Below are 24,812 nucleotides of genomic sequence, written 5' to 3'. Positions count from 1 at the left end.
ACCGCATCAAAAAGAATAAAATATGTAGGAATAAACCAAGGAGGTGAAAGACCTATACCCTGAAAACTACAAGATACTCATGAGAGAAATTAAAGAAGACACCAATAAATAGAAATACATCCCATGCTCATGGATAGGAAGAATTAATATTGTCACAATGGCCATCCTACTTAAAGCAATCTACAGATTCAATGCAATCCCTATCAAAATACCAATGGCATTCCTCTATGAATTAGAAAAACATAGTTCTAAAGTTCATATGGTACCACAAAAGACCCCGAATAGCCAAAGCAATCCTGAGGGAAGAATAAAGCAGGGGGTATCTCACTTTCCAACTTCAAGCTCTACTACAAAGCCACAGTAATCAAGACAATTTGGTACTGGCACAAGAACAGACCCATAGATCAATGGGATAGAATAGAGAGCCCAGATATAAACCCAAGCATATATGGTCAATTAATATATGATAAAGGAGTCATGGATATACAATGGGGTACTGACAGCCTCTTCAATAGCTGGTGTTGGCAAAACTGGACAGCTACATGCAAGAAAATGAAACTGGATTATCATCTAACCCCATACACAAAAGTAAACTTGAAATGAATCAAAGACCTGAATGTTAGTCATGAATCCATAAAACTCTTAGAAGAAAACTCTTAGGCAAAAATCTCTTGAATATAAACATGAGCAACTTTTTCCTGAACATATCTCCTCAGGCAAGGGAAGCAAAAGCAAAAATTAACAAATGGGACTACATCAAACTAAAAAGCTTCTGTACAGCAAGGGACACCATTGGTAGAACCAAAAGGCATCCTACAGTATGGGAGAATATATTTGTAAATGACATATCTGACAAGGGGATAACATCCAAAATATATAAAGAACTCACACACTTCAACACCCAAAAAGCAAATAACCTGATTAAAAAATGGGTGAAGGATATGAACAGACAATTCTCCATAGAAGAAATTCAGATGGCCAACAGGCACATGAAAAGATGCTCCACATTGCTAATTATCAGGGAAATGAAAATTAAAACCACAATGAGATATCACCTCACACCAGTTAGGATGGCCAACATCCAAAAGATAAGGTACAACAAATGCTGGTGAGGATATGGAGAAAGGGAAACCCTCCTACACTGCTGGTGAGTATGTAAATTAGTTCAACCATTGTGGAAAGCAATATGGGTTTCCTCAAAAAACTAAAAATAGAAATACCATTTGACCCAGGAATTCCACTCCTAAGAATTAACCCAAAGGAAACAAGATCCCAGAGTCAAAAAGACATATGCACTCCTATATTTATTGAAGCACTATTTACAATAGCCAAGATATGGAAGCAACCTAAGTGTCCATCAGTAGATGAATGGATAAAGAAGTGGTGGTACATATACACAATGGAATATTATTCAGCCATAAGAAGAAAACAAATCCTACCATTTGCAGCAACATGGATGGAGCTGGAGAGTATTTTGCTCAGTGAAATAAGCCAGGTGGTAAAAGGCAAGTACCAAATAATTTCCCTCATTTGTGGAGTATAACAACAAAGCAAAACTGAAGAAACAAAGCAGCAGCAGACTCACAGACTCCAAGAAGGGACTAGCAGTTACCAAAGGGGAGGAGTGAGGGAGGGTGGGTGGAGAGGGAGGCAGAAGGGGATTGGGGGGTATTATGATTGGCACACATGGTGTGGGGGGGTCACAGAGAAGACAATGTAGCACAGATAAGACAAATAATGGTTCTGTGGCATCTTACTATGCTGATAGACAGTGACTGCAGTAGGGTGTGTGGTGGACTTGATAATATGGGTAAATGTAGTAACCACAAAGATTTTCATATGAAACCTTCTTGAGAGTGTATATCAATGATACCTTAATAAAAGAATGGATTAAAGACTTAAATGTAAGACCCGAAAGTGTAAAACTCCTAGAAGAAAATAGTGAAATGTTTCATGGCATTTTTCTTGGCAATGATTTCATACATATGACACCAAAAGCATAGGCAAAAAAAAGCAAAAAAATAGTAAGTGGGACTAAGCAAACTAAAAAGCTTTCGCATAGCAAAGGAAACCACCAACAGTGTAAAAAGGCAGCTTATGGAAGGTAGAAAGTATCTGCAAACCACACATATGATAAGGGGTTAGTACCCAAAATACATAAGGGACTCATACACCTCAAACAAAAGAGATTAAAAATGAGCACAGGACCTAAACAGACATTTCTGAAAAGAAGATAGAATGCCTCTTCTTGCTCCCCCTTTTACATTAGCATTTGAGGGTAGCTATCTGGAGGATAAACCTTAAGTGATTTTTTAAAATCTAGAGAATCCCTTAGGCTTTGATAATTGCCAGCTTTTTAAAAATATAAACTTTATCCATATTTCTCATCCCCAGGCCTACCACAGTGCCTGATACCCAGGATGTGGATGATTATTTGATGAATTTACTTGTTTCAAAATTAACACCCATCTGGCCTACAACCCAGCCCAGTAACAGGAGAAGCTGGCTGAGGTACAGGGAGTTAGCAGAGTAGTAACAGACCCAGAAGAATGGTCAAGTCCTTCCCAAGCAGCATAAGGAGAATGTCATTAATTAATAAAACAATGACATTCTTCTTGCTCTAAAGACAAGAGAAATTACTTTCAAAAAACATCAGAAAACAGAAAGCAGTTAATTACAATAGCCACGAATGTACCAAGGGAAGGTTAACAGTTATGTTCTTTGCTGCTGATGAAGTTTAGTAGTATATATGGGTAATGTGACTACCTGAGATCAACAGATAGATACTTACTACTGAATTTTTTCAGAACTGTTCCAAACAGAAATCAACAAGATCTCTGGAATCTGGACAACTTGTGGGTTCTGCCTGCAGGAGCAAATCTAGACTTTTGATTTAATTTCATTCTTAATTTTAAAGAATTTGGTTTTCATCATTCTGAGCTTAAGGATAATGACAGCTAAAACAAACAGCAGTGCTGAGGGAAAAGGGGGATTAATTTTTCTCCACAAGCCTCTTATTTTGAGGAAGATATTTTCTTTCTGGAATACAAGCACATGTATTTGGCATATCTTTCCTCAAACTTAAATTTGGAATAGTGGGAGATCTCCCTCACTTGACTATTCAAGCAAGAATGAGATCCAGTTAATTGCTCCTACTTTTTTGTCCTTCCTCCCCATTTCCATTGCTCCTTTGCAAAACCATGTCCTCATCACCTCAAGAATGAGTCTGGCAATAAGAACTTCTGGTTACCTCATTTTCCCACAAGATTCTCCCTTAGGTTACTTCTCCTTAGATGTAAGTTCCTGAAGGGTAGGCATCATTTGTATTCCAAGCACCTTATGCAACCTCTAACACAGAGTAAGGCTCCTTTAATGTGTGATGACTGATTGAATGAATAACTGAGTGAGCTTCCTATATATTACTCATTGTTTTATTTCTCTGCTAAGATCTTGTTAATGGCTGTCTACAGTCTACCTCATCAAAATATAGTTGATTGTCATTTGTCCCATATTTCATATTTATGAGTTTTCCTACTTGCTAAAATTTATTTGTAACCCCCAAATCAATACTCAAGAACATTAAGGCCATTCTTTGAAACCATCAGGCATGTTTTCAACTGAGTTTTAACAAGATGTCACTGTACCTTCTTGTTTCAGCTCTCACATGTAAAAAATTTTCCTTTCTGTGGTCTATTTAGTGCCATGTTTTTCACATTTTTTTGTCATTTATTCGTGACATTTTTTCTATTTAAAACAGCCCTAAACCATCATGCTCAAGTGCTATCTAGTGTTCCCAAACACAAGGAGATTGTGATGTACCTAATAGAGAAAATACATGTGTTAGATAATCTCTGTTCAGGAATGAACTGTTGGCCATGACTTCAATATTAACAAATCAACAATATACATTAAAATGGTGTCTTTAAATAGAAATACACATAAAACAAGGTTATATATAAACCAGTTGAAGAAAATGTTGTGACCAGAGGCTCACAGGAACTTAACACTATATTTCCTCTATGAGCAACAGTTCAGTATTTGCTAATTAACTGTTCATGGTGACTTTATAGCAAATATTTACCATGAATAACTAGAATCAACTATAAATTGTATCTGACTGCTTCCCAGGGACCTCAGTAATCTGTGCTATGCTTATTACCTTAGCCCCACTTAGCAGGCACCTTGCCACCACCAGACCTGCTTCTGTGGTCTGTTCATGCTATTCTACCTCAGGGACCATCAAAGTCCTCTTCATTCTTTACCTTCTCCATGAAGTCTTCTCTAAGAGTTCAGCCCCTATTAATATACTTGTCTTTGAACCCTTAATGTAACTGACCTTGTTCACACAGCACTTAACATTTAACCATATTCAATCTGCTTTATTTATTATTCAATCTGATTTATTCCATAAATTAATGTTATGCTGCCCAGTTTGATTATAATCACTTTGAAAGCAAGTATTCACTCCATATTTACATCAATGCCATTTACTTATATTTTTTATGCATGCACTTCTTACCTGATAATGCCTAAGTGGTTTTAGTGTATTTTTTTTTCATATTATTATGGAATGATAGCGCTATATAGTCTTAAAGCTCCTCTATGTTACCTCTCTAATTTTCTAGATAAGGAAACCAAGAAACAGCAAGTAGTTTGCCCAAAAGCACATGACTTTTATGTCAGAAACAGAAGTAGATACCATGATTCTCAATGCTGTGCACTTCCTACTGCTCTAAACCAGCTGTAATGAAACTCCTTCCATTGCCATTTATTTTTATCTAAGCAAAATTTCTCAATACTTACATTTATGAAAATGAAAAACAGGAATTAAATGAATGCAAACCTATCATTCCAGAATATGGTCATTATCATCTATAGATAGGTGAACCAACTGGGGGGAAAAAAATAACAGCCACCCAGCTCTATGAGAGATCTATTTCCAACAAGATTTTTCTTTTATGTTGTAGAGAAAATGAAAATATTATGAGGATTCTCACCTCCCCTGATTCTAGTACTGCCTATTGTATACATACTTAGCCTGCTTCCATGCCGTGGGCAGTGAGGTGTTTATTGGCTGACAGAGCTGCTGGGAGCAAACTGTCAGTCACAGAAGTACCTCCGGGTGAAGGGCTTGAGTCCATGCGGCCCAAAGGACTCTAGCAAACAAGGAAGCAGTTCTTAATGGATGCAGGAGCTCTCACAGAGGCTCTGCCCCACCCAGGGCTCAGCACAAAAGTAAACAGGCAGAATTCCCATCTCCTAATCTTTCCCTGCAAAGGGTTTGACTGTCTGCTTTATAAGTTGCTGCCTGAGGGTCCAACTTTCAGTTAGCATGTATCTAGCTATGATCCTCCTTGGAGCCCAGCAGAGCTGATGAGCACTTGTGCTACCTTCTCCCCACCAGCTCACTCCAACAATAAAATCAGGTCACCAACATTTCTCTGGAGGAAAGTTGTAAACATGTCTGGTGGCCCAAAAGAACAAGCCCCCAGACTGCCTGGCTGCTAGCTGCCAGCTTGCATTCAAGGGTACCTCAGGACTGTAGTAAACAAAGAAGCAGTCTTAATAGGCACGAAAGCACAGCTCTCCCCACAGGGCTCAACACAAAACGAGCAGGCAAAAATGCCCATATCCACTCTTCCACAGGAAGGGGTTTGACTGCTCATTTCATAAGATGCTGCTTGAGGGTTTGGCCTCTAATCATCACACATCTGTGGGTGCTTGCTGCATCCTCCCTAGCACCTGAGCCAGTGGCACTTTCCCCACCTACTGTGTTCTCTTCACTCCAACAAAAAATACCAAGTCAGCAGCATCTTCCTAGAAGGGAATTGTACACACATCTAGCATCCCAGCTTTTATAGCTGCCACCCAAGGCATTAGCCCCCAAATCACCTAGCTTTGACAGCTAATACGGCTTGCATTCATGAGTCCCATAGGATTTTAACAAAGAAAAGCAGTTTTTAAACAGGTCCGTCCAAGTAGCCACACACTCAGGCTTAGTGCAGAGAGAGCAGGAATAATGTTCATCTGCCAGTTTACCAGCTGTTGCCTGAGGGTTTGGCTTCTGATTAGCCTGCAGGTAGGGGCTGACTGCAACCTTCCCCTTTGAGCCATTAAGGGTGCTTTGTACACTCTCAGCTACTGGGAGCCATGGCAAACAAAGATGGTGACTGGGACCATCACAAAGGTTTGAAAGACAACCAGGAGTTCGGTCTGGGCTGACTGATGGGATTCATCTCTAGGCAAGACCAGTCTGTCAAAACTAGGAGAGATGAATGTTTTCTCTAATGTAGAGAAACCAGTACAGAGAGTCAAGCGAAATGAAGGAACAAGGGACTGTGTTCCAAGAAAAAGAACAAGATAAATATACAGAAATTGATCATAATGAAACAGAGATAAGCGATCTACCCAATAGAGAGTTCAAAGCAACAGTCATAAAGATGCTAACCAAGATCAGGAGAGCATGAATGAACAAAGTAAGAATTTCAACAAAGAGATAGAAAGTAAAAAATTGTACCACACAGGTATCACAGAGCTAAAGAATATAATGACTAAACTGAAAAGCTCAATAGGTTCAACAGCACACAGATTAGCACAAGAAAGATCAAAATCAGGGCTGTGGTCAAAGTATAGAACTCATGGTAAAGGTAAATATATAGTTAAATTCAGAATATTCCAAGATTGTAATGGTGCTGGGTTTAATCACATAACTCTAGTATAAAGTTTAAAAGAAAAAGTTGAAAATAACTATAACTACAATAATTTGTTAGTGGGATATACAATGTAAAAGATGTAAATTATGACAACAAAAACACAACATGTGGGGAGGGGAGTGTAAAAATATGAAGCTTTTGTATGCATTCAAAGCTAAGTTAATATCAGCTTAAAATACACTGTTATGACTAAAACAGTTTAAGATGCCATTATGTACAACACACTAGAAATTACATTTGCAACTACTTAAATGTATGAAAAATTAGAGCCGTCAGATGTATAATGTATGATGAAGTATAATGTTTCCCAAGTATTTTAAGTGGTACATGAGCAAAAATGTTTGACCATCTTTGCTCTAAGGTGCCTGCAGTTGTATCTTGGCTAAAAGCACTCAAATTGCTATTGGGTGGGGTTTGTTTGCCGCCCCCTGCAGCCCCTGCCCTGATGGCACACCTTCCCACAGGTCTCAGTGGACTTGCCCTCTGCAGAGCAGCCCACCCGACTCCCCAGACTTCAGAAGTAGCAGCAGAGAAAAATCCTTAAAAATGGTTATGGTAAATCAGTGGCCCAGAACCTAGAGAGACATGAGAATGTGGATGGGAGGGTCTGAGAGGAGGTGGGATTTGATGGAATGTCCTAGCAAGTAAGACCTGGCACCCTAGAGCTAAATCAATGAGTAAAAGAGAAGATGAATTAATACAGAAATGAAAAAATATATATTATTATGGTAGAAATTGAAGGGACACAGAGGCAGAAGGAAACAACGGGCTCCTCTCCCTGCATCCCTGCTCAGGAGCCTATGGCCTGCCATAAGAGAACAAACAGCAGGGCTCAAAAACCAGCCCTGCCACTTACTAGCTTCGTGACCTGGTGTAAAGTACTAATCCTCTGTAAGCCCCAGCTTCCTCATCTCTACAATGGAGTAATTCTATTAACCTCCATCAGAGGTTGTAATGAAGATTAAATCAGATAATGTTTATGATATATCTGACACAGTGCTGTGTACATAATAAACATGCAGTAAATGTTAGCTGAAAATGCATTTCTAGTTCATGTTGAGGAATAAAAAAGGGGCTTTTGTCAGGCTCCATAAAGCATGTGGCCGGGACTAGGACATTGGGCTAGTCTGATATGAAGCCATTCTCTGACCCAGGGCATTTTAATTCAGTGCTGAATGTAGCAAAACAAAGCCAAACCAGCAATGCTACCACCATTTGAATCCATTGTTTAGCTGAGAAATGACAGCAATTGTAAGTTTTGGGTTGAGGGCAGCAAGATTTTGATATTTCTTTGTTAATGGCATCGTTTTAGCATTTTACCTTCAGAAAGAAAGCAAAAAATCGTGTGAGGCTGCTGCATGAAAGAGCTAAGGAGGACCCAGCCCCACAGCAAGAGAAGCATCACTTAATGGAGCCTGCACTTCTCAAGCCTCCCGAAGTCGCCAAGAAATTCTTCTCAAGTGAACAGCAACAGAGTATTTGCCTGCTAACCCAACCACTAGGTTGCATTTGGAAGTAAAATATTATCCAGTAGGATTAATTATTATATCACACTGGACCAGATGCCTCTACCATGCATCAGTTTTCTTGGTTGGTCACATATTAACAATCACTGTCTTGACATTCTAAACATGCTGTCTGATTAGTAGTTCCTGGCAGCAGTGGCTGATAGCAGTTACTGGAATCTCTGCTTACTGGGGGATTTCGTAATCTACACCTAGCTGCATGGCTCGTCACGATATCTCATGATATTTGGCCTAAAGAGTGTTATATTCAGACCGATCTCCTTCTCATTTGTTCAACGTGTACTGCTTTTTCTACCTTTGTACCTTTGCTGTCTTTCCTCCACCCAAAACGGCCTTTCCTCCTCTCCACTGGTTCAAATTCTAGAATTCTTTAAGATTCAAATCAAATGCTCCTTTTGTATGTCATCAACCTGAATTAAAAACAGTGTTCTTCTGAATTCCCACTGTACTTCAACTTTCTGCACAGTACTTTTTGCTTTCTCTCCTGTATTTTCCTTTTCAACACTATGTCTTACACATGATTGGCACTAAATAAGAGTTTGTTGAAAGCATGAACCAGTGACCCACTACAACTAAGGCTACTATAAATTATTGAATAATGTAAACATAAATATCATCTTAGTGAAAAGAAAACACTTTACTCCCTATGAGGAAATCCTGCTTTTTAACCAACAGCTAAGTCCACTTCCTGCTCATGTGCCTCCTGAAGGGCTTGAGAGTCTCCAAGCAGAATGGATTCTAGAATTTCATCTCTGGCTTATCACCAAAATAGCTTGGCCTTGCTCTCACTTCTTGGATATTGAAACTGCCCTAAGTAGTGACAGGAGAATTCAGAATTATGGAATCGTGTAAATGACAAATTTAAGTTGGTGCTTTGGACTGCAAAACTAGCAAAGAAACTGTCTACTTGTCCCCTTTATTGATTTACTCATTCCCAGAAGTGAGAGTCCTAGAGGGGCTAGAGATGACCTAGAGCTGGGTCAGCATAGAAACTGGGAGGATAATAAAGGATATTCATATGAACTCAGTATGAGATGATATTAAGGAATTATTTTTCAATTCTGTCTGATTGAGTAATGGCATGTTTATTATGAAATATAAAAGCCTTTTCAGTCAGAGATGCATGCTGCAAAATGACATGATTTCTGGGATTTGCTCTGAAATGCTCATGAGAAAAGAGGAATGGAGAACAATAACAAGATTGGGAAAATGTTGATAATTTTTTAATTGAGTGATTAGTATATAGAAGCTCATTATACTAGTCTCTGTATTTTTGTGTGCTAAAACATTTCTACACTAAAAGTTCTAAAAGAAAATAGTCTTTAAAGGCAATAGTTATCCCCATGTAGCTGATCTCCAAACAAGATGTTTGCCTGAAATGACAAAAAAGGGGAGAAAGGGAATTTTATTATCTAGATCACCAGTCCATGCCATTTGATTTAATCCAGGCTACCCAGATCACTGCTGTGTTATATCTCTGGTAAGTAACTCAGAAAGCTATATATGTGCAGCATAACCTAAAAAAGATATCTATAGTTTTAACCTCAAACACATTAAAGTTATTTACATTGTGTCCTTGATCAAGACTTCAGACTTATTTCAGTAGACAATTTCTTTGGTGTGTGTTTGTTGTTCCTTGAACTCATAGTTATGTTTTTCAAAAAATCAGCTATACTGAAAAAAGGAGGGAGGAGAAGGAGGGAAAGGAGGATCAGAAGTAGTCTATAGGTTAATAAATTTCCTGGCAGGATATCCTAGTAATAATCTAGGTAAGCACTTAATTTTCCAGCATATCTGGCTCTAATTTAAATTTAGCAGTGAACCACTTATAAAATACAGTGTCTTTTTCATAAGTTAATTAATAACCCTCCACCTTTTGTGGAGGCAAAAGATCAGAGAAATTCAGAATTTTTCTCCTTAGCTTTAATCAAAATAGTCCCAAATTTCTTTTCATTGAGTAATCTACAGCAGCAAAAGATTTGTCATGTTAAATGTTGCTTGTTGCCTTTTGCAAATATAAACAAGGACTGAAATCCTCGGAAACTTGAGGGACGTTTATTTTATTTCCATTTTTTCCTATTTATTTTTACTTTCTATTATATAAAAACTGTACGTTTTTGGTCCCAACTTCACCAAGTATCAAATGGTAAGAGAGTGGAAGTAAGTTTATTAATTTGCTTAATGGAACTGGTTTGGCAACTTCAGAAAAAGGAATATTGCAGTTATATATTTTAAAAACCTTAGTAGGGCCTTTTATTGTCTGCTACTTGCATAGAAAGAATTTTACAGAGTTTGGTAGCTTAATAGTGCTTCAGCAGATCAAGGCTTTAAAAAGTAGAATTAACTAAGCTAAGTTTGAAGAAGCTAACAAAAACCTTGAAACTGGCAGCAGCCTACATTTTCACATTCCTCTGTACATTAGGCTATTGTAGACATCCAAATCCATCAGAAAAGATCTACTAATTCAGCATTTCCTAAATATATTTATAGAACTGAGATATTTTTAATGTTTACCTGAAAAAAAGGACTTCATGGTTAAAGAAGTTAGAGAAATCTGGGTCAAAGTTCAAGTATCTCTATACTTCAGGACTTCCTAGACTATTAAATATGGTAATAAGTATTATGAATGTTCAAGAAGAGAAATGTCGTAAGACCAGTGTAATATCAAAAATCATCTTGTAGAACTAGTATTTACAAAATATATTGATGATTATGATCTGAAAATACACCCAGGTACACACACACAGATATGAACATTCTAGAAGATACAAGTGAGCCATTTTTTCCTCTGGTATGAATAAGTACAGAGGCAACTAAAATTGTGTTCCAGCAAGGCAAGGAATATCTCCCATTCATTCAAGGAAACAAGAGAGACCCATTTTTCCAGCAGTCCTTCAGACTGTGGATTCTGAACGGCAACTTCCTTCCTGCTCTAAAAACAGCAAATACAGGAACAAGGAAACTGATTAAAGAAGGAGATGTCCTCCTTGTTGCTTTTAGGCAATGAACATTCAACACTGTGGCAAAGAAGCAGGCTTCCTATAATCCCTAGGAAACTTACTAAGATGTGGCTTCGACATTCTGTAAAACCTGGAAGGACTCAGTGAGTAGATAAATTACTTTTTCTTTTCTTTTCTTTCCTCAAATAGAGTAAAGTGAACCTTCCATAGCTATCTCAAAGCTCATGGCTTTCTACTCCAAAAGGATTTAGTAAGTTATACTGCTTGATGTGGTGAATTTAATCATTTTAGCTGTCTTGATATAACAATCAAACAATTCCACTCCAATGGTCACAATTCGATTTCGATAACAACAACCATAATAATTGAGGTCATGACTAGAGCTGACCTCTGAACTAAGTGGCCTTCAATTCCAATCACTTTGTCCATTGGGACCATCAGCACAGATATTACACAAGTAGTGGAACACAGGTTCGATATCATAGACCCATTTATTCATGTTCTACTTCTAGTCACAACTGCCATTTCCTTTTCCATTTATTATTAGTTGGAAGGGAAAACTAAAGCATGTTAGCCTAAATTGTTTATATCCTTGGTAAAAGCTACTAGGAGTTCATTTCTTCTTGCTAGTCCTGAAGAAACAGGAAGTAAATGCAAATTGCTATTACAAACAGAGCAGACACTATCCCATAAGCCAATAAATTGCCATGTTGTAATTCATAGTAGGATCGGGAAACAGCATGATACAGAAAAGCGTAGTTAAAAACTAAATACCCTAAAGCTTTGGAGGAGATTTCCTTTGCTTTTTATATTTTCTACTGAATATGAACATTTGTTGTAGAATAATACATGCCTACCATTACCTCTTGGATTTGCTCGTAATTGATTATTTCCTCTCAGTTATAGTCACTGATTCTATATAAGAAATAATGCTCATAAAGATCTTTTTAATGCTTTAAGCAGATTATTTTCTTTTAAGAAATAAGACATTAAGTCCATTGGAGTTACCTCATTGCTGTCAGTGTTTATTCTGAGTATACCAATACTTCATGCCAAGGATCCAGTCTCCAAATACCCTCCAGGGCTCCATCCACTATGTGGGGCAGTCAGTGCTAGGTTCTCAGGGGAAAAGGTCCTAGTTTGGAGGCAAAGGAGCAGGCTATGGAAAAGGATAATAAGTAACTAAGGGTGTGATAAAAAGGAAATCCAGAGGACTCTCAAGCTCTGATTTTTGACAATGCCAAGTGTCTATGGCTATATATAAACTAGAACTGATCAATGGGATACAGTACATCAGGCATTCTCTGCAAGGGACAAAAACAATGGAAACAACTGGTTACGCCTCCATGAGCAAAGCCCCATATTCCTGAGATCCTTACACAAAGATTTTCTCTTGTTGTGAATAAAACCATTTTTTTGTTGTTTCTGGTGGTTAAAATTATTCATTCTAAATGCAAGCTATATCTTTTACATTCACCAACAAACCTTATCAACTAATCTGGAAATTCTTTGACACAGCCCAAAGATGTATGGATAAACACACTCATATATGGTAGAGGTGAAGGGATAAAGGAGTTCAAGCTTCCAGTTATAAAATAAATGAGCCATGGAGATGAGAGTCTAGCACAGGGAATATAGTCAATAATATTATAATATCTTTGTATGTTTACAGATGGTACCTACACTTATCATGGCAAGCATTTAACAGTGTATATAATTGTTGAATCACTGTGCTATATACCTGAAACTAATATTACTTTAAAATTTTTTAATAAAAACTGAGTGAACCTCCTAAAGATAGAATCTGCAATTCAGAAATTCTAATGAGTAATTTCAGATATCATAGTACCTTTAAAGATTCTTGACTAGTGGTCAGAACTAGCTAGGAAAAAGGCATACCCAGCTAACACCTGCAGTCTCAGATGGGAAAATTCTGTCCCAGCTTGATGCTGGGGTGGATAGGTAGGTATATTTACAGAAAGTCACTCTGACCAGTTCAGCTCTTCACAAGCATGGGCAAAATGACAAGATGTTTAAAGACATATTGACTTATGGATTTTCATGTTTTCTCTTATTTTTCAGTTTTGCCTCTTTTCTCCATGCATCACAATCCAGCCTCTACTTGGATCATTCCAGAATAGTCTGGGTACCAGTCTCAACTCAACTTATACTATTGCTGAAACAAAGTCTGGGAGGGAATTATGTGCCAGTGGTTGCCCAGCCAGCTATAGCAGCTACTGGAACAAGATCTGAGAGTCACATCTGAGCTCATGAAGCCCAGGTAAGCAAAAAGTGTGGTGCAATCCTAGAGGATGAGGAGCAAGGTTGGATTTCAGTCTGGCCAGAGATAAGATCCAACCCTGACAACAATCTAGTATATTCAGAGGATGGAGATTAGGGAGGGAGGCAAAAGCAGCCAGAAGTTTCAAAGACCACTGTCAAACTTGACTTATTATAACAAGTGCAAGCCTCTAGTCATGGCAGGTGGATGCAGACGGCAGGTTATCTGCAAGCATTGTCAAGAGTAGCCCACATGCTACTCTTATAAGCAGTGTATCTACAAATAACCTATTCTGAGTTTTCTAGAATCATCCACACTGAGAAAAACACCTGGAGGTCATAATAAAAAAATATATGAATTGAATCTTTGACTTTTAGGAGTAAACATCCTGATATGAATGAACTGGAAATGATTAATGCTTTTTGTATTTCCTTGCCAAAAGACAGACATTTGTTTAATTGAATAGAGACAGAAAAGCTTGTTCTCCATATATGGAATGAAAACCAAGCTACTTCAATAAGTAGAAAAAATTAAGTTCTCATCAGATTATCTATGGAAGTAGGCCAATGTTGAAACAATGATTGTCTCCTAGTGATTTTCCACAGAACTTGTTACATGTCAAATACAAAGCTAGTTCAAGTGAATCCTCTGTACCAGAATTCCACAGATACCACAGAAATATGAAGATGGGAATAAAATAAATGTGGAGAAGTGAAAAGGAGTAGCATAGAAGAAAACAGTGGAAAGATTTTGATGGGAGATGTACATGCAAGGATTTTCCATTTATTTTTTTGGTAGAATACTGAATCCCTGACTCTCGCCATGCTATTAGGAAGGCAGCATGCTTTGTGCCTGATCTCTTTGCCCAGGCTGCTTCTTTGGGTGGTCCTATTTTATTCTTACACCCATGAGAACTTAATCCAACTAGACCTCTTGCACACAGTCCTTGTTTATTTAGTACAGATTATGTTAAAATCTGTATCAAAAGAATGTGTAGTTGAATTAACATGTAGTTTAATATTATTTATCCTTTTTCCACCTCTTTCCTTCAGTTATCCCTTTTTTTCTTTTTAGTGTCTTACCATTTTGCACTCTGCAGGTTATATGTGGAAAACTCTATCTTGGTGCTATTAAACAACAAAATTAAACAGAGTACATTTTACAGATCTTACTGGCTTCATTCAACCATTCCTGAATCAGGCAGTAACATCCCAAGTAGCCAATAGAAAAGAGCTCTGAGGAGCTATACAAAATGAAAGGTTTTTAAAGGAAGGGAGAGGGAACAAGAAAGTTATACTAACAAAAAGTGGGTTGGGTGTGGCAAGTTCACTCTCTTTAGAGGATGGCAGGAGTCTCTCAGGCAGATCACCTCACCAGTGCTAGCCGGATTATTTCTGATTGACTAGTTTAAGATTCCATTCCTGGGAGAGGCCAAAACTGTAATTAAATCTCAGTTTGGTATCTTGGAATTTAGCATAAGTGACTTCATTTGGGCCACAGTCTTGTCTTCAGTTAGTGCATAATGAAGAGTTTGTTGATTATCTGTATTCTGTGCACTCTAGTTTATTTGGGTTTTTTTAGATTTTTTCTATCCTACATATTCAATGAAAACCTCAAAAAATGTATAGATCATTTTACATTTACATTTGTCAGTGAAATTCAACAAATTCATCTTCATAAATCCCTCTTTTTCCAACTTTACATGAGTTTGGAAGCCACAGTAATGTCAATTCTGTCTTACCTTTAAATCTTAGTTGAAAAGGACCACAGATCATTTTTCATGAATGCATTTGTCATATTTAGCATGTCTCTGTTGTTTCTTGTAAAAATTAAAGCAACACAAAAAAATACAAAAAGGTGGGTGAATATCACTTGAGATTCTAGCACTCAGAGATTTGCAGTGTTAGCATTTTGCTGAACAAACACACCAACAGATCTCTGTGCCTATAAACACATATGGAAATGAATATACACCTTACATGAAGGGGATCTATCTACTCAGGCTTTTTGAACCTATATTTTTTTTCACTCAACCATATTTTAGGCATAATTCCATGTCTACAAATATAGAACTTCTTGTAGTCTGCAAGACCGAGTGTGATCTGGCCCTGCCTACCCCTCGTAGCTCATCAGTAACGTCTCTCCCTGTAGTCCTCTACTTCAACTGGCTGCCTTGTTATTCCCCAAGAGCACAAAGCTTCTTCCTACCTGGGGTCCTTCATATTTCTGTTCCCATGTTCTTGCAATACTTTTCCTCCAGTTATTTCTCTGAGAAGCCACCTCATGTTTTTCATGTCTCAGCTCTAATATCCCCTCTCAGGTCTTCCATGACTCTGTCTTCAGGGGTCACCCAGCCACTCTTCATCTCATCACCCTGAGTTATTTTCATTATAATTGTATCTCTGCCCAAAATTAACTTGTTAATTTGTCGAATGACTAAGACAATTTTTAATGGATCCTTTAAACTGCAGTTAGGAGATTGACAAACTGACCAACTTGCTGTACTTCAAGCAAATCGAAATATTCTCAAAACCTAAGACTTCAATGACAATGAGCATCACTGTAAAATAGCTTATAGATCATCAATTTATACCTCCCACAGCAAAAGCAACCAAAATTTCCTCCAGAGCATAGCAAGAATCCTCACAGTTATTGCTTATAAGTTAAAGATTTAAGCCAGGCTGCCATAGCTGTAATATTTATAAACTATAAGAGGGTTGGCAAACATACAAATTATAGGCAACATAAGCTTCCAATCAACTCAATTAACTTTATGTTGTAAGGCAGTTCTAAAGCTCAACTTAATGATGAAGACCCTAAGACATAAAAATAGTAATAAAATGTTTTGTTTTGTTTTTCAAAGATCTGCTGATCAATAAACAATCCAGCAATGTAATCCATAGCCAGATTTTCTGAGTAGGTGCAAATATAAAGAATACTACCATTTGAAAAGAAATATTCATCTCTGCTATGAGGAAAAGTTAAATTTTTAGAAATATTTGGAAATGATGACCTGGTTCAGTTAACATGAATACCTTGGCAATAAAATTTAAAAACAGACTAATTATTCTAAAAATCATTTAATAAAGGACAATTCATTTAATTTAAGATAAAAATGAAAATAACTATTTTGAAAGTTGATTTTGGGGTTTTTTTTTAGTTGTTTCTTAGTCATAAACCCACAGGGCTCAAAGACTCTCACCCTGAAAAATGTGAACATTAGGCCCTAATACTTGAAAATGTCTACAATAAGAAATAATTAGTAGACAATGGATACCCAGAAATTGAACCCATTAAGAGAGTAAAGTATTACTAATTTCATGATTCTATAGGAAGTTCATTTGTAGAAATACCTGCTATAATTCAAGTATTACATTGAGAACTCTGAGACTGCCAAGAACTTAAATGGTGAGATTAATAATTTTGGAGAAGCTTATTTTGTCTCCTAGGGTGAATCAGTTTTTCTGTCCTTTTATTAAGCACATTACAAGGACTCCAGTCTTCAGGGGTCTTCCCTTTACTCCCCATATAACAACAGTCAAAGTCTCCCATCCCATGTGTACAACATGATAGTCAATCTTTTACAAGATTCTCTCTGCAAGTATTTCTAAGTGTCCCAATGATTGCATATATCCATTCTGCAAGTCTGTGTAGGTTATTGTATACCCATAGTCAACTCAGGCAGATGCTCCAGGGATCTTTCTGCTGCACCTGTCAAAAGCCCAGGCTTGTTTACTGAAGGCTAGGACATTACAGAGGGAAAATTAAAGTCAGACAAACAAAGCTTAAAATTGGGTATTGGCTATTTCTGCTCTTAGAGACAACTGGTTATGTTTCTTTACTGGAAGCCTCTCAACTGGCCTTCTCCCTGTTTAGCATCACAGCTTGCTGCTGTCTGCAAGGCCCATCTCATAGAAGAATCCCAAAGGGACATTTTAGCTTCCATTGCTTCCACTTAATTATTCCACTTAATTATCATGACATCATAAAATTTGCAGAAACACCACTTTCCCCACAGGAAGTCAAGGTTTCCCATTACAGAACAGCTGAGCTTCCCCAGGTCTCTGACTTCTCCATTCCAGAATGGCATTGTGGATCTACCTATGGATTACTTGAAGATCATTAACATTTTGCCTAAAAGAAAAGCACAACCCTGACCCAAAGGTAAATTATGTCGCCACCCACAGAGCAATAGAGAAAACCACTAACAGCTTCAAAATAGTAACCTGATAGCTTGAATGAATTAATTAGATCTAAAATGTGAATAGATTTGGGGGAAAATAGAAAGTTATAGAATAACATAGTATGAAATAATATATTTATTATACTATATAACATTATATAGTATACATTATGTATAATTTTGGATATATATACTAATATATTTATATAAATATACAAATGGGCTGTGAGTATACACAGAAACATGAACAAGGAGGTTCTAAAAATATTGGTTGTCTCTGGGGAAGAAGAGAGGAGAATGTGATACAAATCGGACTTCAACTCTGTAAGGTTTTATTTCCAAAAGAAAAAATGAACACAAATATGGCAAAATATTAACATCATATAAATATAGCTTGTAGATAAAAGAATAAGTAAATATATTTAGCAATCCTGGTTCTGGTATTTCCAGAGAAGCTTGTAGCAGAGAAATCCTTCTGTAGATAACAATCATAAACTCTGGACAGGATACAAGAAACAATTATTCAAAGTCAATACAGAGTGACCAGAAGGTAGAAGGGACTACACCAGGCCATCTCAGTATATAAGGCTTTTCCACTTAGGATGTTCCGCAGTCTGCATGGTTCACCTCGAGTTCAAGCAGAAACCCACACGTTTGTTGGTGTGAACTGTCAGAGGACAGAGTCTGTCTCCAAGGAGCCAGTGGAAAATAACAACTGGGAGGCTGGCAGGAGTTAGCAGAGAGCTGGCCCACCGCACAGTGAAGGGAGACAGTCTAAAGGCTGGTACTTGGGTTTGGTCAATATCTTGTGCTTCCCACACAAAAACTTCCCAGACCAAACTGAAAACTAATCTTCTACCTAACAAACTTAAAATCATATTCCAGTTTATCATCTAGTGATTTAACTGTCTGCTATGTAATTACATACTAGACATAGTGAAAGGCACATTATAGAAACTCTGGATTTTATTATTTTTCTCTGAAGCATGTTGATTTGTTTTTGAAGCAGGCAATTAAATTCTTAAGTGTGCTAATCACTCCAGCTCCCAGGCAATCCCTAAGTGATGTGGTGGTGATGGCGGCAGTAGCTGGACAGAAGGAGGGGAACCCTTCTTCTCTCCGGCCAGGTCTGATTCTTGATAGAGCCAAGAATATACAAGGAGTGCTACTATTTTTTTATCTTTATATAGTTAGTACTTAATCCCAGAGGCAGAGGCAGTTGTAGGAAATGTGCAACAGAGTGGGGAGACTAAAGCTGTGGCTTTCCTGTCATAGGATTGGAGGAAAGTGGGGGACACTGGGAGCCAAAATGTGTCAGGGACATTATGGAAAGGATGAAGTTGGAGAAAACAATCCCATAAAGGTGTGTACGAAATCTTAGGCTTACTTTAAAGTTGTGAATGTATGGATCTAACTCCAAACAGCATACCAAGTTTTTTGATAACTGAACTATAAGATAGATCACTGATCAGACCTTAGACTGACCACTGGTGATACCCAGGAGAGACAGAAAAGCACACAGGCTTTGATAATTAAATTGACATGGATCCACAGTCCACAGAAAGTAAGTAGGACCTGAACCTAACCAGGTTGACATCCTGCTGAAAGGAAAAAATTTCCCATGTGATTTAAAACAGGACCTGAAGTCACATAACAGAATATTCAAAATGTCCAGGATGCTTTCCAAAATGACTTGGTATATAAAATGCTAGGAAACATCTCAATATCTTGCAAAGGAAAAGACAATTGCAGATGTTAACCACAAGATGACATGGATGTTGAAATTATCAGAGAATACCTATAAAGTAGCTGCTGTAACTATATTTCAAGAAGAAAAGGTAAAGCATTCAGAACACTGCTAGAAAGATGGAAAACTTTAGCACAGACATAGAATGTGTAAAAAGAACCAAATGGAAATGTTAGAATTAAAAAATATAATTACCAAATAAAAAAATTCACTGGATGAGCTCACTAGCAAAATGGAGGTGATAGAGGAAAGTCTTGAAGCTAGAGCAATAAAAATTACCTAATCTCAACAAAAAAGAGAGACAAAATTTTAGAAAGTAAATAGACCCTAAGGGGCCTGTGGGTCAGTATCAAGGCATCTAACTTTCATGCACTTTCAATCCTAAAAGAAGAAGAAAAATAATGAAGTACAAAGGAAAATAGTTGAATAAATAATGGCTGGAGAACTTCCTAAACTTGGGAAAGGACATAAACTTACAGATTCAAACTCAGTGAATCTCGAAGCAGGATAAACTAAATGAAATTTTGCTTAGACATATCATTAAACTTCTGAAAAATAAAAAGAAAGAAAATTTCTTGGAAACAGGCCAAGAAAAAGAATACATTACATAGAGAGCAACAACAGTTTGAAGGTCTATAAATTTCTCATGAGAAAGCATGGATGCCTGAAAGCCATAATTTTTTTAATATGCTGAAATAAAAGAACTGCTATCTCAGAGTTCTACATACACTGAAAATATCCTTCAGAAATGAAGAAGAAATTAAGACATTATGACATGAAGAAAAACTAAAAGAGTTTGCCAAACCAAATTTACTCTGAACAAAATGGTAAAGGAAGATCTGAAGAAAGAAGGAAAATTATCTCAAAGGGAAATTTGAAACTTTGGAAGTGAAAGAGGTCACCAGAAATGATAACAATCTGAATCAATATGAGACAATTTTTCTGCCATGTTCTTTAAATATTTATGGTGGATGAAAACAAAAATGTTAACATTGTACCATGCTGTCTGAATTTGTGTCAATATAATGCATATGAAAATTACAACATTAAGAGATCCATAGGGTAGTAAAACATCTACACCATGTGAAGTGATAAACCATTCTAAATAGACTGTGAAAAGTTACGCATAAATATATATCTCTAGAATAACCATTAAAATACACACACAAACATGCACATAGAAGTAGAGTAAAAAACTCCATAGATAAATTAAAAGGGAATATTTAAAATATGTAAATATCATAAAAGAATATTGAAAAGTAGAGAGGAACAAAAATCAGAGGAAATAACAGAAAATAATAAAACAGTAGACCTGTTTTAAATATGTATAAATCCAAATACGTAAATAATTACATTAAAAGTAAATGCTTTAAATACACAATTTAAATGGAGATTTCAGAATGTACCAAAAAAAAATGATGCAACTATATGTGACAATAAGCCCACTTTAAATACAATAGTATTGTTAAATTAGAAGTAAGAAATAGAAAAGATGTAGTATGCAAATACTAATCAAAAGAAAGTAAGAGTGGCTACTAATATCAGAAAAGAGAAAGCTTAGAGCAAGGAAAAGTTGTCAGGGATAGAGACATGATTAAAGGGTTAGTTCACCAAGAAGACATAGCAATCCTAAACATGTATTAACCAACAAAAGAGCCTCAAAATGCATGAGAAAAAAACTGATGGAACTTTTTTTTAGTCTCCATTTGTAGTTGAAAAGGTCAACACTCTCATTCAGTAATCAATAGAACAAGCAGATTTTAGAAGAACAGAATGATACTATTAACTAACTGAGCTAATTAACACTTGAGAAATTTCACCAAAAGACAGAATACACATTCTGATCAAGTACAAATGAAACACATTCCAAACATATTCCAAGACCACATCCTAGGTCAAACAAACCTGAACACATTTTTTTAATGAAACCATATAAAATATGTTCTCTGATCATAATGGGATTAAATTACAATTCGATAACAAGAAGATAACTATAAAATCTCCAAAAACATGGCAACTGAACAATGTATGGATCAAAGAGGGAAATTGGAAAATATTTTGAACTGAATGAAAATGAAAATTCAACATGCTAAAATTTATGAGATGCAGTCAAAGCACTTTTAAAAGGATATTTATAGCATTCAAAATTTATATTAGAAAAGAGGAAATTTCTCAAATCAACCTTAAAGTAGAAAGAAAGGCCAAAATATACACAAAGCAAGTAACAGGAAGTAAATAATTAAGATAAGAATAGCAATTGATGAAAAGGAAAACAGAAAAGTAATACGGAAAATCAACAAAACCAAAACTGGTTCTTTGCAAACAATGATAAAATCAATAAACCTTTAACCAGAACAAATGAACAATATCAGGTACAAAATAAGTGATATCCCTACAGACTGCAGACACCAAAAGAATAAGGGACTATTCAAAATAACTCTATACACATAAATTTGACAACTTAAACTACACCAATTTCTCAAAAAACAAACTACCACAACTCACCTAATATGAAATACATAATTTGAATGACTTTATGTCTACTAAAGAAATTTAATTCATAGTTTATAAACCTTCCTAAAATGAATACTCCATACCCTGATTATTTCACTGGTGAATTCTACCAGAGATTTAAAGAAATAATATCAATTCTATAAGTGTTTTCCAAAAAACAGGAAGTAATACTTCCCAACTCATTCTACAAGGTCATACTTACCCTGACACCAAAACCAGAAAAAGACAGTACAAGAAAAGAAAATTATAAACCAATATACCTAATGAACATAAACACAAAAATCTTTAACACAACATTAGCAAGTTAAATCTAAGAATATATAGTAAGACTCTGAACTATCAAGTACAGTTCATTCCAAGAATGTAAGGTGGAGTCACTGTTTCAAATTTCATCCATGTACTCCATCATACTAACAAGTTAAAGAAGAAAACCACATAATCATATCAATTAACACAGGAAAAGCATTCAACAAAATTCAAATGTCTTTCATGATTAAAAACTCACAGCAAACTAGGAATAGAGGGAAACTTGCTTAACTTTATAGGATGCTCCTATGAAAGTCTCACATTGCACTCAATGGTAAAAGATTGAGTGTTTTTCCTCTAAGATCAGGTTCAAGGCAAAAGTTTTCCATTCTCACCACTCCTATCAGCTCTGTACTGATTGTTTTAGCTAGTGCAATAGACAAGAAAAAGGAATAAAGACAAAGTTTAGAAACAGAAACACAACTGCTCCTGCTTGCAAATGAAATGATCGTCTACAGGGAAAATTGGAAGGAATTTTTTTAATAGGTGGGATAGGGAGACTCCTGGAACTTAAAAGTAAATTTAGCAAGATCTATCTCAAGATACAAAGTCAACATTCAAATATTAATAGAATTTCTATATGGCATTAATGAACAATTAGACACTAAAATTTTTTAAATGCCAAATACAACAGCACCAATGAATAAACAAAACCAAAAATAAAAAAAAAATTAGGTAAAGTTTTTTTAAAAATATGTGCAGCATCTGTATATGGAAAACTGCAGAACACTGATAACAAAATGAAGAAAGTGTTAAGTAAGCGGAGATATGTTACAAATACTACTCAGCAATGAAAAAAAAACATGCAACAACATGGATGAATTTTTAAAACATTATGTTGAAAGAAGTAAGACATAAAGGAGCACATTCTTTATTATGTCATCTATAAGAAGCAAAATCAGTCTATTTCTTAGAACATGGAGAGTTGCCTGTGGAGAGAGGTAATTACTGAGGAGGCATATGGAACTTCCAGGGGTGATGGAAATGTTCTAGATCTTGATCTGTGTGGTAGTTACACAAATGTATTCACTCATCAAAATTCATTCAATTTTACACTTAGGATTCGTGAATTATACCACAAATAAACTTTACCTTAAGGATTATTTAGTAATCTGTTCCTGCTTCTAGAAATCTTGGCATCCAGACTCTAAACTCTCTGTTACAAACATATATAAGTCCACTGCATAATTTATTATCAAATATTCCAAGAAGAGTGTATTCTCATTCCTTAATAACCTACATTATTTGTCCTAAGAAACTGAATACTCTGAAAATAGTTTCCGAGGCCACTCTTCCCATTGAGAGACTATGTTTAACTAGTTATGTAACTAAACACAGATTTTCTGTTTTTTAAAGGGTGGGCTCTGGGATTAACTTGAGACTCTTCTAACTTTATAGATTTTCTGAAGCAGTTCCTCAATAAAATTTCAAAGAAGTCTGGCAAGGAACTTCCCATGAAAGAGGCCAGAAGAGATAGGAAGAACAGAAGTGATATTTGGACAATCAGTTCTTGACTTAGGGTCTGAAAACGGACAGAAACCCCCAGGACTCTGTGAAGCTCCTAGTGAACCTGTGCAGACAGTGCAAGAGTGATGCACAGCCTATGGTGACAGCTGATAAAACTGGATAAAATTAAGTTTTATTTTTACTTCAGAGTGTTTCGCCTTCACCTCTCTTTTCCACATAGGTCACTTACAGTAAAATAAAAGTCATATAATGTAAATAAAATAAATAAAAGTGTTCTTATTAAAAGAATGAACACTGGGTTTCCAATGCTAAGGAAATCAGCCCTTCCATGTTAAAACAGCCTTATATATTGGCACCTACTGGTAGTAAGAGAAAGAAAATTTTGGCAAAATGCTAGATTATTTTGTTTGACTGTTTATATAACAAGTCCCCTTTCAAACGTATGTTATCTTCATCCCTTTCAAAAAGCGTTTTTGAAGTTTGCTAGCTTATATCCACAGGTCCACTTCCCAGCCTCTTTCACGATGAGTACCACCAGCTCTTAGGTCTTCTTCCTATTTAAGTGTCACAGACAGGATCCTCCACAGACTTCAAAGCCATTTCCAGAGAGTCCTAGGTCATAACTTATACATAAATAAAATATTTAATTCTGATGCACATGCTTTTTGATGGCAAGAATTTGTGAAAAATAAGTAAAGGAATAAATTTCACATTTGGCTTCCATAGTGCAGGACTGAAACACCAGCTACAGGATAGCAAGATGATTTAGGATCCAAGCCAATTAATTACTTTAAAGGAAATAGCATTTTAGAGTCATGGGTGACCACAGGAAATTAAGGACTCTAAAAACATGCAGAAATCTTGAGGCAGGAGATTTTCACATGGCATGAAATGAGGAGCTGACAAAATTCTACCTCCAGGGTAATCTGGCATGGGAATGACACGCAAGATATCCCCACATTAAGACTGTCTTCCAAAGATTATGAAGGGAATCCTGTCTCCTCCTGAGCAAAATAACAAAACATTGTTCCGGCTTAGGCTGTGCTTAATAAAGAGATTATTTTCATTCCCGTGTAGGTTACATCTCCCTAACAGCCACCGAGTGATTTAGGCAA

The 24,812-nt window shown here is 36.4% G+C and overlaps 1 long non-coding RNA gene across 1 annotated transcript; it reads left to right on the top strand.

The window, feature by feature from the left end:
* The first annotated feature begins 7,142 nt into the window (after window positions 1-7,142).
* LOC130683804 (uncharacterized) lies at window positions 7,143-24,458 on the top strand. The gene is made up of 3 exons (XR_008997773.1): window positions 7,143-11,342; window positions 13,282-13,480; window positions 23,629-24,458. It is a non-coding gene; the product is annotated as an uncharacterized LOC130683804 (long non-coding RNA).
* The last annotated feature ends 354 nt before the right edge of the window (window positions 24,459-24,812 follow it).

This window comes from Manis pentadactyla, chromosome 1 (genome assembly GCF_030020395.1).
Source record: "Manis pentadactyla isolate mManPen7 chromosome 1, mManPen7.hap1, whole genome shotgun sequence".
NCBI classification, from domain to species: domain Eukaryota; kingdom Metazoa; phylum Chordata; class Mammalia; order Pholidota; family Manidae; genus Manis; species Manis pentadactyla.
This window is presented reverse-complemented; position numbering and strand designations above follow the sequence as displayed.